Source organism: Camelus dromedarius, chromosome 25 (genome assembly GCF_036321535.1).
Source record: "Camelus dromedarius isolate mCamDro1 chromosome 25, mCamDro1.pat, whole genome shotgun sequence".
Lineage (NCBI taxonomy): Eukaryota > Metazoa > Chordata > Mammalia > Artiodactyla > Camelidae > Camelus > Camelus dromedarius.
The window spans coordinates 27,307,691-27,324,525 of record NC_087460.1 but is presented as its reverse complement, the minus strand read 5'-3'; the positions used below and the strand labels follow the sequence as shown (position 1 = coordinate 27,324,525).

General features: G+C 40.1%; 2 pseudogenes; both read left to right on the top strand.

Annotated features, from left to right (window-relative positions):
* The first annotated feature begins 3,124 nt into the window (after positions 1-3,124).
* LOC116150295 (G patch domain-containing protein 8-like) lies at positions 3,125-7,201 on the top strand (annotated as a pseudogene).
* Positions 7,202-16,041: 8,840 nt separating this feature from the next.
* On the top strand, positions 16,042-16,170 carry LOC135319340 (U4 spliceosomal RNA; annotated as a pseudogene).
* Positions 16,171-16,835: the final 665 nt, after the last annotated feature.

The following is a 16,835-nucleotide window of genomic DNA, read 5'->3' as shown; positions in this document are numbered from 1 at the left end:
ATCAGGTTCCAAAAATTCTTCAGCTCTATCAGAGCCTACCATCCATTAACCCAATCACATCTTCCTTCCACATATTTATAGCCTTATTGTCTCTTAATGCAACTTAAATTCTATGGCTCATGTTTATAATCACTCTCTACACATATCTTCAATTTTGTAGACTCTTCAACGTGCTCACTTGGCAAAAACCCAGCTCTGGTTAAATCCCGCTATTCAGACCTGCCCTTGTGCAGCGGAATGTGACTGGAGAAGCCCTGCTGGCTGGTCTCACCAACCTCACAGGTGATGCTGAGGAATCGTCCTGCACCTCCCTCCTCACTCGTCTGTGTTACACCTTCCTTCCCATCCTCAACAGCTCCTCCTTCATCCTCACTCTCAGCTGATGGTCTGGTGTCCCATTTCACTGAGAGAAAAAAAACCAGTCAAAAGACCTTCCAAAAAGCTACCACAACCACCATCTACCCACTTACCTGCATCTATTTTTAATACATCTTATCTTCCCTCCTGTTGCTAAGGATGAACTAGCTGTACTACCTAAGACTAATTCTTCTATTCGTCTCAAGTACTCTTGTCAATTCCTTACCTTTCTCTTTTTAAAAACAGCTTTATTGAAATACAATTCACATACCATATAATTAACCCATTTAAAGTATCAATGTTTTTAAAGTATATTAACAGGATTGTGAAATTAACATGATCTAATTTTAAAAATTTGTCTCCCCAACTAAAAGAAATTCTATACCTATTAGCAGTCAGTCTCTACTTCCCTCCTACCTCCCCCAGTTCTAAGCAACCACTGACCTACTCTCTGTCTGTATACATTTGCCCGTTCTGGACACTTCGTATAAATGGAATCACATAATATGTGGTCTTCTGTGACTTGGCTTCTTTGACTTATCATACCTTTAAAGCTTTTCCATACCTTAGCATGTATCAGTACATCCCTTTTTAAGGCTGAATAATGACTCAGCGTATGGCTACACCATGTTTGCTTACCCATTCATAAATTCATGGATAGCTGGGCTGTTTCTATGTTTTGGCTATTATGAATAATGTTGCTATGAATATTTCAGTACAGGTTTTTGTATGGACATGTATTTTTACTTCTCTTGGGTGAAACTGTAGGTTCCTATGGTAATTCTGTATTTACCTTTTTTTTTAACATTTTTTATTGATTTATAATCATTTTACAATGTTGTGTCAAATTCAAGTGTTCAGCACAATTTATCAGTCATTCATGGACATATACACACTCATTGTCACATTTTTTTCTCTGTGAGTTATCATAACATTTTTTGTATATTTCCCTGTGCTATACAGTGTAGTCTATTCTACAATTTTGAAATCCCAGTCTATCCCTTCCCATCCTCCACCCCCCTGGTAACCACAAGTCTGTATTCTCTGTCTGTGAGTCTATTTCTGTCCTTTATTTATGCTTTGTTTTTGTTTGTTTGCTTTTGTTTTTGTTTTTTAGATTCCACATATGAGCGATCTCATATGGTATTTTTCTTTCTCTTTCTGGCTTACTTCGCTTAGAATGACATTCTCCAGGATCATCCATGTTGCTGCAAATGGCATTATGTTGTCAGTTTTTAAGGCTGAGTAGTATTCCATTGTATAAATATACCACATCTTCTTTATCCAGTCACCTGTTGATGGACATTTAGGCTGTTTCCATGTTTTGGCTTGTATTTACCTTTTTAAGGAACTGATAAATCATTTCCCACAGTGGCTGCACTGTGTTACATTACTGTTGGCTATGTCTGAAGGCTTCTGATTTTCTCTTGTGCCCATTCTAGTCAGGTATTCATCCCACGTACTTGTCAAGGTTACTGATTACTTCCCTACAGCTCGATCAATGGTCATTTTTTCAGTCTTCATCCTGCAAAACCTATTAGCAGCGTCTGATTCAGCTAATCTCTCACTTTTCTTTGAAACTCTTCATTTAGATTCTGGGCAATCAGTCTCCTGTTTGTCTTCGACAGAGCTGAACACCCCTATACTTCCTCTTCTTCAGCTTCTAATCACTGGCATGTCCCAGATTCAGTCCACTCATCTCCTCCCTCCTCTATCTACATTTATTCTATTCGTGATCTCACTCAGTCTAACTACCACTACAAAACTGGTGAGCACAGAAACAGAACATGTCCATCAACACAGGAAGTCTTATTGCACAGTGATGATTTACACTTCTTTTCTGAACTCTACACCCCGCTGCCTCCCTGGTATCTTCACTTGGATGTCAGTAAACATCTCAAAACCAAGCTCCTCAGGTTCCTCCCTAAACATGTTCCTTCCATTTTTTTCCTGTTTCAATTGATATTAACTCCAACTTTCTGGTTGTTCAAACCAAAAACTACAGGGTAACTAACCCTTGACTTCACTAACACTGCACATTCAATTGATCAGCAAATTCTGTCAGCCCTGTATCCAGAATCTGAGCACAGTTTATAATCTCCACTTCTACCACCCTGTTTGAAGAACCACCACCTTTTGCCAGTGTAACAGCTTCCTGACTGATCTCCCTGCTTCTGTCTTTACCCCCTACCAACTTCTATTTTCAACATAACAGCCAGAGAATTCTAGTGAAACTCAAAGTCAGATCATGTCAATCCTCTGTCCAAAATCCTTGAATGGCTTCCCAGATCACTCACAGCAAAAGTCAAAGTTGCTACAATAGCCTAGCGCCCTATATGATATTACACTATTACCTCACTAATTTCATTTCCTAATACCTTCCCTTGGCATAGTCCTTGGCAGTCATACTGGCTGTTCCTCAAAAGCACCAAGCATATTTCAGCCTTCTCCATGAAATGTAATTCAGAAATCACAAAGTTTAAGAATCACCAAGAGGGGAGCAAGGGGCAGGTGTCATGGGAGGGAAGGAGTGAACCGGAGAACATCATCCTGAGAGGAGTGAAGGCGGCAAGAGGGCAGACTGCTTCTCCCACTTCAACAAGGACCAAGATTTTCAGGGTAATCACTTTGATCAGTATGAAGAAAGACATTTGGAAATTGAGCAAGCATCACTTGACAAGCCTATAGAACTGGAGAGTATTGGACATCACTTACTCCAGACACATGGGTGGAAGCTGGGCCAGGCATTGGGGAAAATCTCTTCAGGGGAAAACTGATCCCATTCCGATTGTTGTCAAGTATGATGTCATGGGCATGGGTTTGCATGGAAATGGAGCTTGCTTATGCTGAAGATGCTGCGGTACGGCACCGTGTCCTAGAAGTGGAAAAAGAAGACACAGAAGAACTGAGACATAAGTACAGGGATTATGTTGACAAAGAAAAGGCTATTGCCAAAGCATTGGAAGATCTCAGAGCCAGCTTTTACTGTGAACTCCGTGATAAGCAATATCAGAAACACCAGGAATTTGACAACCATATCAACTCCTATGGTCATGCACACAAGCAGAGATGGAAGGATCTTAAGCAGAGAGAGTTTGCTTGAAATGTATCTTCAAAATCCCGCAAGGATGAAGGGAAACAGGAGAAAGCCCTACGGTGGCTCCATGAGCTGGCAGAGCAAAGAAAACAAGCTGAATGTGCACCTGGAAGTGGCCCGCTACTTGCGGCCTGGGATCTGAATTCTCCACAGATAAAGGAGGCCCTTTCACTGCAATACAAATCACTAATACCACTGGACTGGCACAGGCTCACAGGCTAGCCTCTCAAGGCATCAGCTTTGGCATTAAGAATAATCTGGGGACCCCACTGCAAAAACTGGGGCTGTCATTTTCCTTTGCCAAGAAGGGTCCTGTCAAACTTGAATCAATAGCATCAGTTTTCGGTGACCAGGCAGAGGAAGGGACCTCTGAAGATGGAACAAAAGCTGCTGAGAAGGCTTCTGACTAAGGACTTCAGAAGGTGGGAGACTCTGATGGTAGCAGTAATCTTGATGGTAAAAAAGAGGATGAACACGCTCAGGATGGAGGGTCCCTTGTCTCAACATTATCTAAGTTAAAAAGAATGAAGTAAGAAGAAGGAGCTGGGGCTGCAGAGCCAGAATACTACCACTACATCCCCCCAGCACAGTGCGAAGTAAAACCTAATCTTCCTTTCCTACTCTTCATGACAGCCAGTGAACAAAGGGAAGGTGATAATAGTACACACCCAAAGAATCCCCCAGAGAGCAAAACAAGTAGTTCTCCCAAGCCTAAGGGCTGCGTCAAGCTGGCAGCAAGCCAAGGATTAGAAAAGACCGACGGAAACCAGTGTGGCTGAGCCCACAGAGCGTAGGAGCAAAGCTGAGACAAAGACGACCTCAGGAGGGGATGAAAGTGAACAAAGCTTAGAAAGTCAGTCAGAAGGATTCAGAGAGTCTAACCCTTCTAAAGAACCCCCTCAGGCCCCTCCACCAGGGAAAGAAAGCCAGGAGGGGCCTAAACATCCTACTGGTCCCTTCTTTCCAGTTTTGAGCAAAGATGAAAGCACTGCCCTCCACTGACCATCAGAACTATTAATTTTCACGAAGGCAGAACCCTCCATTTCATACAGTTGTAACTCTTTGTACTTTGACTTTAAGCTTTCAAAGAACAACGATGCCAGAGCTAAAGGGACAGAAAAGCCAAAGGACATAGGAGGCTCCTCAAAGGACCGTCTCCAAGGCTGTGATCCTGGTGAGCCAAATAAAAGCAAGGAAGAGGGGGATAATGTAGAGCATTCTTCAGGAGGTGGATTGGATGCCCCTGCTTCAGGGTCTGCCTGTAGCAGCCTGAATAAGCAAGAATCCAGAGGCAGCCATGGGTCAGAGACAGAAGACACATGGAGAAGCCTTCCTAGCAAGAAAGAATGATCTGGTAAGTCCCACAGACACAAAATGGAAAAGCAACACAAAAAATCCAGCAAACACAAATGGAAACACAAAGCTGACCCAGAAGAGAAAAGCTCTAAGGCAGAGTCTGGGGAGCAGTCTAAGAAGCGCAAGAAATGAAAACAAAAGAAAAATAAGTCATCAGCCCCAGAAGCTTCTGAGCCGGGGCCTAAACCAGAACCGCTGGGAGTGGTAGCCCTGCACCACCACGAAGACGCGGCGAGCTCAGGACGGTTCCCAGCGGAGACCCCCTTCTAGCTGAAGAAGGAAATAGCGGCAAGAAGGATGAAGGTGGGGCCGGTGGCACCTCCCAAGATCACGGTGAGAGGAAACACAAAGATGAACCTCCAGCTTCATCCTGCCAGCGAGGAGCTAGCACCAAACGGAGCAGCCGCTCCAGCCATCGGAGTCGACCCAGCAGAGATGAGGATAGTGATCGTGCTTCGTCACGCCGGCTGCACCTGAAGTCCCCACCCCAGTACAGTGAGGAGGAGGGAGGAGGGGGGAGCAGGGGGTGGAGGAGCCGGGCAGCGAGCACTCCCGCAGCCGCTCACGGCCTGGCCGGCGCCGCTCCTCACTCCGCTCCTCCCCGGCCTTCTTACTCAAGTAGCTCAGACGCGTCTTCAGACCAGAGCTGCCAGAGTAGGCCGCGCAGTTCCTCTGGTGACAGCTACAGTGGCTATAGTGACCTATCACAAAGGTACTCCAATAGCTCCCATGACTCGGATGACTCAGACTAAGCCAATTCCAAGCACCGGTCCAAAGCGCACAAATACTCATCTTCTGGTGATGACCACAGCCCCAGCTGCGGCCAGTCCCAGCGCCTGTCTCAGAGTCGCACGAGGGGGCGATCGAGGTCCCACAGCCGGCGGCGGAGCCGGAGCTGCGGCAGGGGCCGCGGCCGCACACCTGGAGCCCCTCCCAGAGGTCAGGCTCCAGGAAGGGATCATGGGGTCACGAGAGCCCCGAGGACAGGCGGTCTGGTTGTCGAGACTTCATTCGCTTTAAAATCTACCGCTCCCGGTCGCCCCACTGTTTTCGATCGGGTTGGGGAGAAGGCCCCGGGGAGAAGAAGAAGATGGCAGAGGGGTAGGCCCACCTTCCCAGAACAGCAACATCGGTGCAGGAAGAGGGTCAGAAGGTGACTGCAGCCCTGAAGACAAGAACTGTCACTGCCAAACTACTGGAGAAGATTCAGTCGAGGAAAGTGGAGAGGAAACCCAGTGTGAGTGAGGAGATGCTGGCCACCCCTAGTAAAGCTGGCTGAAGCTCAAGGACCCTCCACAAGGTCAGTTTGGGCCCAAGCTCCCACCTTCTCTTAGCAGTAAGCCTGTTCTTCCACCAATAGGAAAGCTCCCAGCTTCCTGAAAGCCTAGCCCCAAGAAATGTGAAGAGTCTGGCTGAGAAAGGGGGGAGAGCAAGAACAGTCAGACACAGGAGAAGGGCCTCCAGGGAGCAGAGATGCCCCATCTGGACATCAGCTCCCCTCAGAGGAAACAGCCAGCCCCTTATCAGACCTGCCCCCAGAAGAGCCAGAGTCTGAAGAAGCCACTGCTAATCACCCTGTGGCTCTGCTAGGCTCCCCAGTGCACTCTGACTGCTATCCTGGGGACCCAACCATCACCCATAACTGCTCCCTGATGCCAGTGCTGGGGACACCCTCGAGTCCTCGGAGAGTGGCAGCCAACCAGGCCCTGTGGAACCCGGCTTGCTGCCTACAGCATCAGACCTGGAGCACTTCCCCAGTTATGCACCTCCGGGGTCGGGGGGAAGCCTAGGACTGACTCAGCTGATGGACCGAGGTGCTTCCCTAGCCCCCCAGGGGCTGGAGAAGCACAGCAAGCTCCAGCAGGCCACACAGCACACACCCAGAGCAGCTGCTGGCCCAGCGAGCAAATGCCTGCCCAGCCTCTGCTGCCCTGTCCCAGCCGCTCCAGCCTGGCAGCCCGTCCACACTCAGCAGCCAGCCACAGCCTCTGCCACCTCCGGCACAGCCACTCAGCCTGTGTCCTACAGCATCAAGCCGCAGCAGCTGCCGCCGCCATCGGCATCCACCCCTACCCTCACCCCAGCCCTTGCCCCAGTACATCATACTCCCCAGCCTCACCTGATCCTCATTTCCTTGTCCCACCTTACTCACGCAATCATCCCTGGCCACCCTGCCACCTTTCTCACTAGCCATCCCATTCACATCATTCCCGCCTCAGCGGTCCATCCTGGGCCTTTCACCTTCCACCCCGTCCCACATGCTGCCCTCTACCTGGCCCTGCTTGCCTCGTGGCCTGCCGCAGCAGCTGCCACCACCCCCGCCTTCACCCACTGCTTCGCCCCATCTTCTCAGGTCAGGACCTGCAACATCACCCCAGCCAGGGCACATGAGCTGAGGGATAGAAGTCCAGGTAGGGCCAGGGAAGGTGGCCCATAACTCTTCCTTTGGGAGTGTTGAGCCATTAATACCAGCAAGTAAAAGCTGGGATGGGCTGTCTGACAGCCAAAGAATTGAATTATGACTTGCAGGGGTGGTTTTAGATTTGAGGTTTGCTTTGGGTTTACTCTAAAGGGTTCGCTCTAAAATCTACTGCTATCCCCAAAAGGGATTTTGTTCCCTTTCCCCTTTCTGTTTGCCCCTCCCTCGCCTGTGTTCCTAAGCTACAGCGCACCAGGAAGTGCTACCCGCCCCTCTGCAGCAACACCGCCCAAAAGTCAAGTTGAAATATTCCCCTCCTCCATCTACTTTTTATACTCTGCACTTCTAGCTATAAATTTTAAAACATTTTTCTCCTTTCTGGCTGGTGGGTTGTCTATCTTGTCCTGTCTTCTCAGTGTCTTTGACCTTGGTGACCTTATTTATCCAGAGTGAGGTGGAAAGGGGGTCTGACCTGGAATTAGATGCCACTCAGGCTGTCATTCGATCCACTTCCCACACAAAGAGTCACACATTTGGCACTGTTGTCCTCGTGTCCGTCACCCCAGAAGAGACACCTGCATATCCCAGAAAAGAAGATCGTGTTATGAATAGAAGCTCTGCAGGACAGAGTCGCCCACGTGCTTCCCCAGAGAGGAGCTCGTGTGTCCAGCGGTTGTATTTTCTTCTGTCACGTTGTTGCCTTCTTAATTTACAGGATTTTTTAATGTAAACAATCGCACTGAACTCTATAAACATAAATGCTGCTTTTTGTAGTTCATATAAAAAGATTCCATATTTGTAGTATACTGCAATCATATTTTTTACATCCATCTCTTTAAGTGATCCTTGTTCTGGTGGCTTTATGTAAATATGTTTGCCCTAGTTAAATTAAGAAACTTTAAAGTTTATAAACTGAAAACAAAAAAATAAATTATTTGTTTTCTGCTAGATGCAAAAAAGAAAGAAGAAAGAAAGAAAAGAAAGAAAGAAAGAAAGAAAGAAAGAAAGAAAGAAAGAAAGAAAGAAAGAAAGAAAGAAAGAAAGAAAGAAAAGAAAAGAAAGAAAGAAAGAAAGAAAGAAAGAAAGAAAGAAAGAAAGAAAGAAAGAAAGAAAGAAAGGAAGAGAAAAGAAAAGAAAAGAAGAGAAAAGAAAAGAAAAGAAAAGAAAAGAAAGAAAAGAAAAAAGAAAAAAGGAAGGAAGGTAGGAAAGTAGGAAGGAAGGAAGGTAGGAAGAAAAAAGAATCACCACCAAGCTAGACTAAAAAGGTTATAAACAGAAATTCTATTTCCAGATATCTAGGTATTCAAAATAGTCAACAGTTAACTATGAGTTTCCCTGGCTGGTGAATGGGATTAAATGATATTACTTACATAAAGAAAAAGGTCTTTGAAAAGATGCAATCTTAATTACTTCACTAGACCTACGTCTCACAAAAAATCAGTTAGCTAGTTGTCTGGAATGGCACAGACAAACTAATCAACTAAAGAGATTTTTTTAAATAAAAATTTAATTACTAAAAAAGCTGTAAAAATGGATTAAGATTTCCTATTTGGTAACAGTATTAACATAAAAATTTTTATTTGCTAAATCATAAACTATTTCAGTGTGATATATAACTACCTGCTCTGTAAACAAGTTCTACTCAATGCAGCTGGTCTGCAAACTGTACATTACTGGTCTGTTTTGAAATAAGAAGCTTTTCTAAGAATGCAATTTAATATACTGTTTCCTTCATCAAGAAAATTTTGCTCTGAAAAAATTTCAGATGGACTAAACAGTGTGCTTACTAATTTAAATGCTTTACATTCTAATACAAGCCTCTGTCTCACTGCAGACTAGTAACTAGCATTTTATAGACAGGCAGAGATCAGTGAATTATATTCAGGGTAGCACTGTTCTAAAGTGCTTCCTGGGTTTTAATTCAAGTCTACTGAATATTTTTAAACACTTTCTGCATGAAGTGTTAGAGTTTCTGTGCCATTTTCCATTCTGCAATTTATTGGAATTAATACATATCTTGTTACTTTCCAGATGTCACCAGTCTCCATATTTACATTACAAAATTTTAATGCTGGTCAGAAAGAAGGCTTGAACATCCAAGACAGTAATATACTGATAAATTTTTTAAAGTAAGAGATTAAAAATTATAATTTAAAAATAGCTCATATAATAGCACTTCAAAAGGTGAAATTTGATAATATATTTGTAAGTTTTGAAAACTTTGTTTTATATTAAAAGATCTAAAAATCATTCACTTTTCAACACTAACCTAAATATTCCATCAGTTGCTCAGCAGTTATGATTTCCATTGTCGGTGGAAATTTCACATGAAAAACAAAATATTTTTTATGTAAAATCAAATGTTTTGGTGATTAAAGTGTTTCTTTAGTCAGAAACACAAGTTTGTACATGTGCTATGTGTATCTACTATATGTATACAACATTCACATTTTTAAGATCTTTATAACCAGTCTTTAACACAACAAAGTCAATCCTATCACCGTAAAACTTAGGGTGATAAAAGGTGAAAGGTGCGCCTTTCACCACCCACCCTGGTCATCATTAGGTGCCTGCAACAGCATCCTGCATGGTAGAAAATGCAATTAAAGGGCAGGAAGAGACACCAACAATTTGACAGGTCACTCATGGGAGCAGTTCTACTGAACACAGCCTTGAACACAGCTCAGTATTTCATCATTTCAGTCTACCATGGCCATTTATATTGTTGAATAGCTAAAATGAATACAGTACAAAGAATTACTCATAAACTGAAGGATTCATACTATATGAGTCCAAATGTAAAATTTAAAAAGAGGCAAAATTAAACTATACTCTTTAGAGCTGTACACATATAAAGAAAAGGAAAGGGCTACTATAAAAATCACAACTGTAGTTAGCCCTAGGATTTAGGGAAGGCGTTATTGTTGGACTGGGGCATACAAGAAGTCTCTGAGACGGTGGCTATGCTCCATATCCTGACTTGCCTGCTAGTTCCACTGTTTGCTTCATGATAACTTGTTAAACTGGACATCTCTGTCTCATGCACATTTCTGTATGTGCTGTATGTCACAATAGAAAGGTTAAAAGTAAATACATATATTATAGTCATATTTAAGTTTCAAAAGTTAGTTCAGCTACAACACATTAGTTTAAATGAATTTTTCAAATTAATTGTCAAATGAGTTATCTAGGTATTACAGCCAATGACTGTAAATATTTTAGCTGACATACTGAAACACATACTCCTTGCTATATTCATAGAATAGAAGAAAATAGATACTGTAGGGTCGAAACTCAAAGTAATTAACATATAAATGACTGGAGAATAGCAGTATAATTAAAAACTCTTCAGGAATGATTTTCTGTTCAACCAAGGACATATTTTAAATGATCAATTTCTCTAACAAGTCCCCCATGCATCAAAGAAGGTGCTCTGGGCATTGATGCTATGGTTCATAAGGAAACAGTATGTCACAATTTTTTGTTTGTTTTAATCAATGAATAAAGTAAGTCCTAAAAAAGATCCCTGTAAAACAGAATACTATGAGACCCTCTGAGAGCATATGTGCCAGTCAGGACTTGTGAGTTAATCATCCAGTAGATTATCATTCAGTGAAAACCAAGCAATGCCATGGAAGTTTTAATCTTGATTCCCAATTATTTTTATTTTCTGGGACTTTTTAAAAATAGTAATACTTTTTTTTTTTGAGTAGTTTTAGGTTTACAGAAAAATTGAACAGAAAGTACAGAGTTCCCATATATAGTGTATTTTAAAACTGAAACTCATTGGCAAATTATAGTCTCTTGCTTGTTTTTCTAAATAAACTTTTATTGAGTGTCACTCTCATTTGTTTATGTACTGTCTTTGGCTGCTTTTGCACTATAATAGCACAGCTGGGTCTTTGCAACAGAGAGCGTATGGCCCACAATACCTAAAATATTTACTGTCTGATTCTTTACAGGAGAAGTCTGTTGATCCCTGAATTAGGTGATTTTAACTGCTATTTAATAATATTTTATCAAGGTGTTTGAGTACAACTTTGAAGGTCAAATATTTAAACAATTAATTTATATACACTGAATATTTATGTTCTGAACAACTGTCAAACCAATTGGAAAGTCCCATTTACACCTAACAGTGTTTTGTAAATAAAATGAGACCTATACATTCTTTTACTCTAGGCAGATTCACTGCAGAAGTATATTCACCAGAAAATCCCCCAAACAAACAGCTTATTCTTTTCTGGTCAATGCAGTAGTCCTACTATAAAGTTGTCAAAATAAGGAACCAAGGCACTAACAAGTATATGTATTCGGGAAATACATTCTCAATTCTAGATTTCTGCAAAGAGACGATTTCAGGGCTTACTCTTGAAATTTCCAAATAACAACTGCCTACCATGTCTTGCTTCAAACATCTGAAATAGGAAATGACATCTATACAGATTTTTAGAAGTGGAACAACAAAAATGCAAATATTTTAACTGACTTATTCACAAGCAAACTCAGTTATATATTCATTTCTTGAATCTTAGCCAATAAAATATTTTGGTTGTTCATTAAAACTAGGGACAGAAGACTATAATAGTGAAGAAATGCCTGTTTCCCACTAACACTGAATCTTTGCAACAGAGACCAAATGACCCAAGGACAAAAATAAAAACAACAAAAGCTTCTGTTTAAAGTATAAATAATTTGACACAACATTGTAAAATGACTGTAACTCAATAAAAAAAAAGTTAAAAATAAAATATTAATAATATCCTAAACAGGAATGTAAAACATTCCAAAAGTGATATGCCAAGATTTTGATACCTGTGATTTTGATATTCTGAGCAGGGAGAGAAATGCAGAAGACTCAGTAGTAATTAGGAAATAAAAGCAGCTTATACAACTGATGGTAAGTATAAAAATGACCAGCCAAAGAACATTGTTAATGTTTAATCAGAATGTCAATTAATAAGTACTCAAGAAATACAAAGTTTAAATTTTAACACCTCCTTAAAGCTGGGAAGATATACTTGAGGAGATTTAAAAAAATTTAGTATTTACAGAGCAGAAACAAAATAAAGACTAGAAAAATGGGAAAAAAATCAATGAAACTAAGAGCTGGTTCTTTGAGAAGATAAACAAAACTGATAAACCTTTAGCCAGAATTATCAAAAAAAGAAAGAGAGAGAGAGAGAAAGAGGGAGCCCAAATCAATAAAGTCAGAAATGAAAAGGAAATTACAACACCACAGAAATACAAAGGATCACAAGAAACTCCTGCCGACAACTATATACCAATAACATGGACAACCTAGAAGAAATGAAAACATTTCTAGAAATGTGCAATCTCCCAAAACTGAACCAGGAGAAAAATATGGACAGATCAATTATAATTAATGAAACTGAATTAGTAAAAAAAAAAAAAAAAAAAAAACCTAAAAAACAAAAACAAAAACAAAAAACTCCTAACAAACAAAAGTCCAGGACCAAAAGGCTTTCACAAGTGAATTCTACCAAACATTTGGAGAGGTTAACACCTATCCTTTTCAAACCATTTCAGAACCTGCACAGGAAGGAACACTTCTGAACACATTCTAAGAAGCCAGCATCACCCTGACACAAAACCCAATGAAAATATCAGAAAAAAAAAACAACAGGTCAATATCACTGATGAAGACAGATGCAAAAATCCTCAACAAAATATTAAATACAGTAAAAATATCAAACACCATGATCACGTGGGGTTTATCCAGGGATGCAAGGATGGTTGAGTATCTGCAAATCAGTCAATGTGATACACCATATTAACAACCTGATGAATAAAACACATAGTCATCTCAATAGATGCAGAAAAAGGTTTTGACAAAATTTAACATCCTTTTTATGATAAAAACTCTCAACAAAGTGGGTATAGAGGGAACACACCTCAACATAATGAAGACCATTTATGACAAGCCCACAGCTAGCATCATACTCAATCATGAAAAGCTAATAGCATTTCCTCTTAGATCAGGAACAAGATAAGGATGCCCAATCTCACTACTTTTATTTAACATACTATTTAAGTCCTAGCCACAGCAACCAGACAAGGAAAAGAATAAAAGGAATCCAAATTGGAAAGAAAGAAGTAAAACTGTCACTGTTGACAGATGACATAATATATACATAGAAAATCCTAAAAATACATTCAGAGAACTACCAGAACTCATCAATGAATTCAGAAAGTTGCAGGATACAAAATCAACATATAGAAATCTGTTGTATTTCTATACACTAACAACAAACTATTAGAAAGAGAAATTAAGAAAACAATCTCCTTTAGAGTTGCAGCAAAAAGAATACCCAGGAATAAATCTAAGGCGGTAAAAGACCTGTACACAGAAAAGTGTAAGATGCTTATGAAAGAACCTGAAGACAATAGAAATAGTTGGAAAGATGTAACACACTCACGGACTGGAAGAATTAGTATTGTTATATTCCCACACCACTCAAGGTAATCTACAGATCCAGTGCAATCTCTATCAAAATACCAATAGCATTTTTCACAGAAATAGAACAAAAATTACAAAATTTGCTTGGAAACAGAAAAGATCTTTGTAGCCAAAAGTTTTGAGAAAGAAGAAAAAGCTGGAGGTATCATGCTCCCTGATTTCAAATCACACTACAAAGCTACAGCATAGTGCTGGCCCCAAACAGACACACAGATCAAAGGGACAGAGCAGAAAGCCCAGAAGTGAACCCACATTTACATGGGCAATTAGTCTACAACAAAGGAGGCAAGAATATACACTGGGCAATGGACGGCCTCTTCAATAAATGGTGCTGGGAAAACAGGACAGCTACATGCAAAAATAAATAAATAAATAAATAAACTGGACTATTTTCTCATGCCATGCAGAAAAATAAATTTAAAATGATTTAAAGACTTAAATGTAAGACTTGAAATCATAAAACTTCTAGAAGAAAACATAGGCAGTATCTCTTTGACATTAGTCTAATTAATATTTTTCTAGATTATGTTTCCCCTGGCAAGGGAAACAAAAGCAAAAATAAACAATTGAGATTATATCAAACTGAAAAGCTTTTGCACAGCAAAGGAAACTATCAACAAAATTAAAAGCACACCTACTAAATGGGAGGAGATATTTGCAAATGCTATATCCAATTAAAGATTAATATCCAAAACATACAAAGAACTCACACAATTTAACATCAAAACAAACAAACAAACAAAAAACCCAATTAAAAAATGGGCAGAGGATATGAATAGATATTTTTCCCAAGGAAACATACAGATGGCCAATATCACATGAAAAGACTTCCAATATCACTAATCATCAGGGAAATGCAAATCAAAACCACAATGAGCTATTTATCTCACAACTGTCAGAATGGCTGTTGTCAAAGAGACAACAAATAACAAGTGTTGGCAAGCATGTGGAGGAAAGGGAACCCTCGAGCAGTGGTGAGAATGTATATTGGTGCAGTCACTAAGAAAAACATGGAGGTTCTTCAAAAATTAAAAAAAGAACTATCATAGGATCCAGTAATTCTATTCCTGGGTATTTATCTGAAGAAAACAGAAATACTAATTCAAAAAGATACATGCACCCCAACATTCATGGCAGCATTATTTATAATAGCCAAGATATGGGAGCAACCTAAATGGCCATCAATAGATGAATGGATAAAGAAGATGTGGCACATATGTGCAATGAAATACTACTCAGCTATAAAAAAGAATGAAATCTTGCCATTTGAGACAACATGGACGGACCTGAAAGGTATTAGGTTAGGTGAAATACATCAGAGAGAAAAAGACAAATACTATTTGATTTTACTTTCATGTGGAATCTAACAAACAAATGAATGAACATAACAAGACAGTAACAGAGTCATATATACAAAGAACAAACAGAAGGTTACCAAAAGGGAGGGGGATAAAGGGAGGAGAGAAATAAGTGAGGGAGATTAAGAGGTACAAACTTGCAGTTGCAAAATAAATGAGTCATGGGTATGAAATGTACAGTGTGGCGAATATAGTCAGTAATTAGCTGATACCTGTTTGGTGACAGATGGAAACCAGACTTACCATGGTGATCATTTTGAAATATATAGAAATATTGAATCACTATGTTTTGCAACAGGAACTCACAAAGTGTTGTAGGTCAATTATACTTCAAAAACAAACTCATAGAAAAAAAGATCAGATTTATGGTTACCAGAGGTGGAGAGTGAGAAGAGGGGAAATTGGATAAAGGCATTCAAAAGGTATAAATGTCCAGTTATAGGTACTAGGGATGTAATGTACAACATGATAAGTATAATTAACACTGCTGTATGTTATATAATAAAAGTTGTTAAGAGAGTAAATCCTAAGAGTTCTCACAAGGAAAAAAATTTTCTATTTCTTTAATTTTGTATCTATATGAGATAATACATGTTCACTAAACTTGCTGTGGTGATCACTTCATGATATATTGAAGTCAAATCATTATGCTGTACATATTAACCTTATATAGTGTAAATTATAACTCAATAAAACTGGAAGAAAAAATGAGTATTTGCCAGTCTGTGCTCTTTAGGAAAGTCAGAACAAAAATTAAATATATTGAACTTCTACTAAATGCCATTCAATTTGCAAATTACCTTAATCCACAACAATGCTACAAAGAAGTTATCTTCATTTAAAGGATGAAGACATTAAAATATTAATTTGTCTAAAGTAGTAGAGCTATGATGTGCCTTGGAGGCTGACTCCAAAGCCAATCACCCCTTCTATTATACCACCATTTACAGACTTTTAAAAACAGCAACACTTAAGCTTTGCACAGTGGCAGTATCATAGCCGGTGAGGTTTATCCAAGGCATGATTATTGCTAATTGAAAAACAGCAACACTTTCTTTCAATGCAATCTTACATAAAACATAATCTGAAATATATTTTAAATGAAGAACTGACAGAACTTTGTGACCAATGAAAAGTGGAGTATCATGGAGAAAGAATAATTGAAGTTGACTCTAATGCTCAGAACACTCTAAAACTTAAGATCCATACAATTAATAAAAAATAAGAAGTTGGGTAAGGGAAGATAAGTTTATGGAAGAAATTGATGTCAGCTTCATAAATGTGAAGTTTAGGGTCACACTCAAACAAAGTTGAGTTGGAACTCAGGAGACATTTTAAATTTGTCCATGAATTATCTCATTTCTGTGCTGTAGTCTATTTTTGCATTATTTATGGTAAAATGGACCACTATATAATATAATTTCTTCTCAGTTGAAGTTTCACTAATTTTGAATATGCTAGCAAAAATAAAATAAAATGCACATGGTTGAGAGCACGATCCAAAGCCCCCTTTCTTCCTCCCAGAGCTTGCTGGTCTCTCCTACCCAAGGCTGGGTCAGGGCTGGTCCACTGAGAGCTGCACAGTTTGAAGGCACTGGAGCAGCAGGCTTCAGGAGCTGAGACTTCCTGCATCCACCACCCTTGTGTGGGCTGAAGTTTATCCTGGGAGCCTGGAACTCTTTGCAGAGGGGGGCCAGTTTGTGTGCCAATCATTTGTGTTTTAGATTGTGCAGATGGATGACCAGAAGTATGTTGAGGTGAAGAATG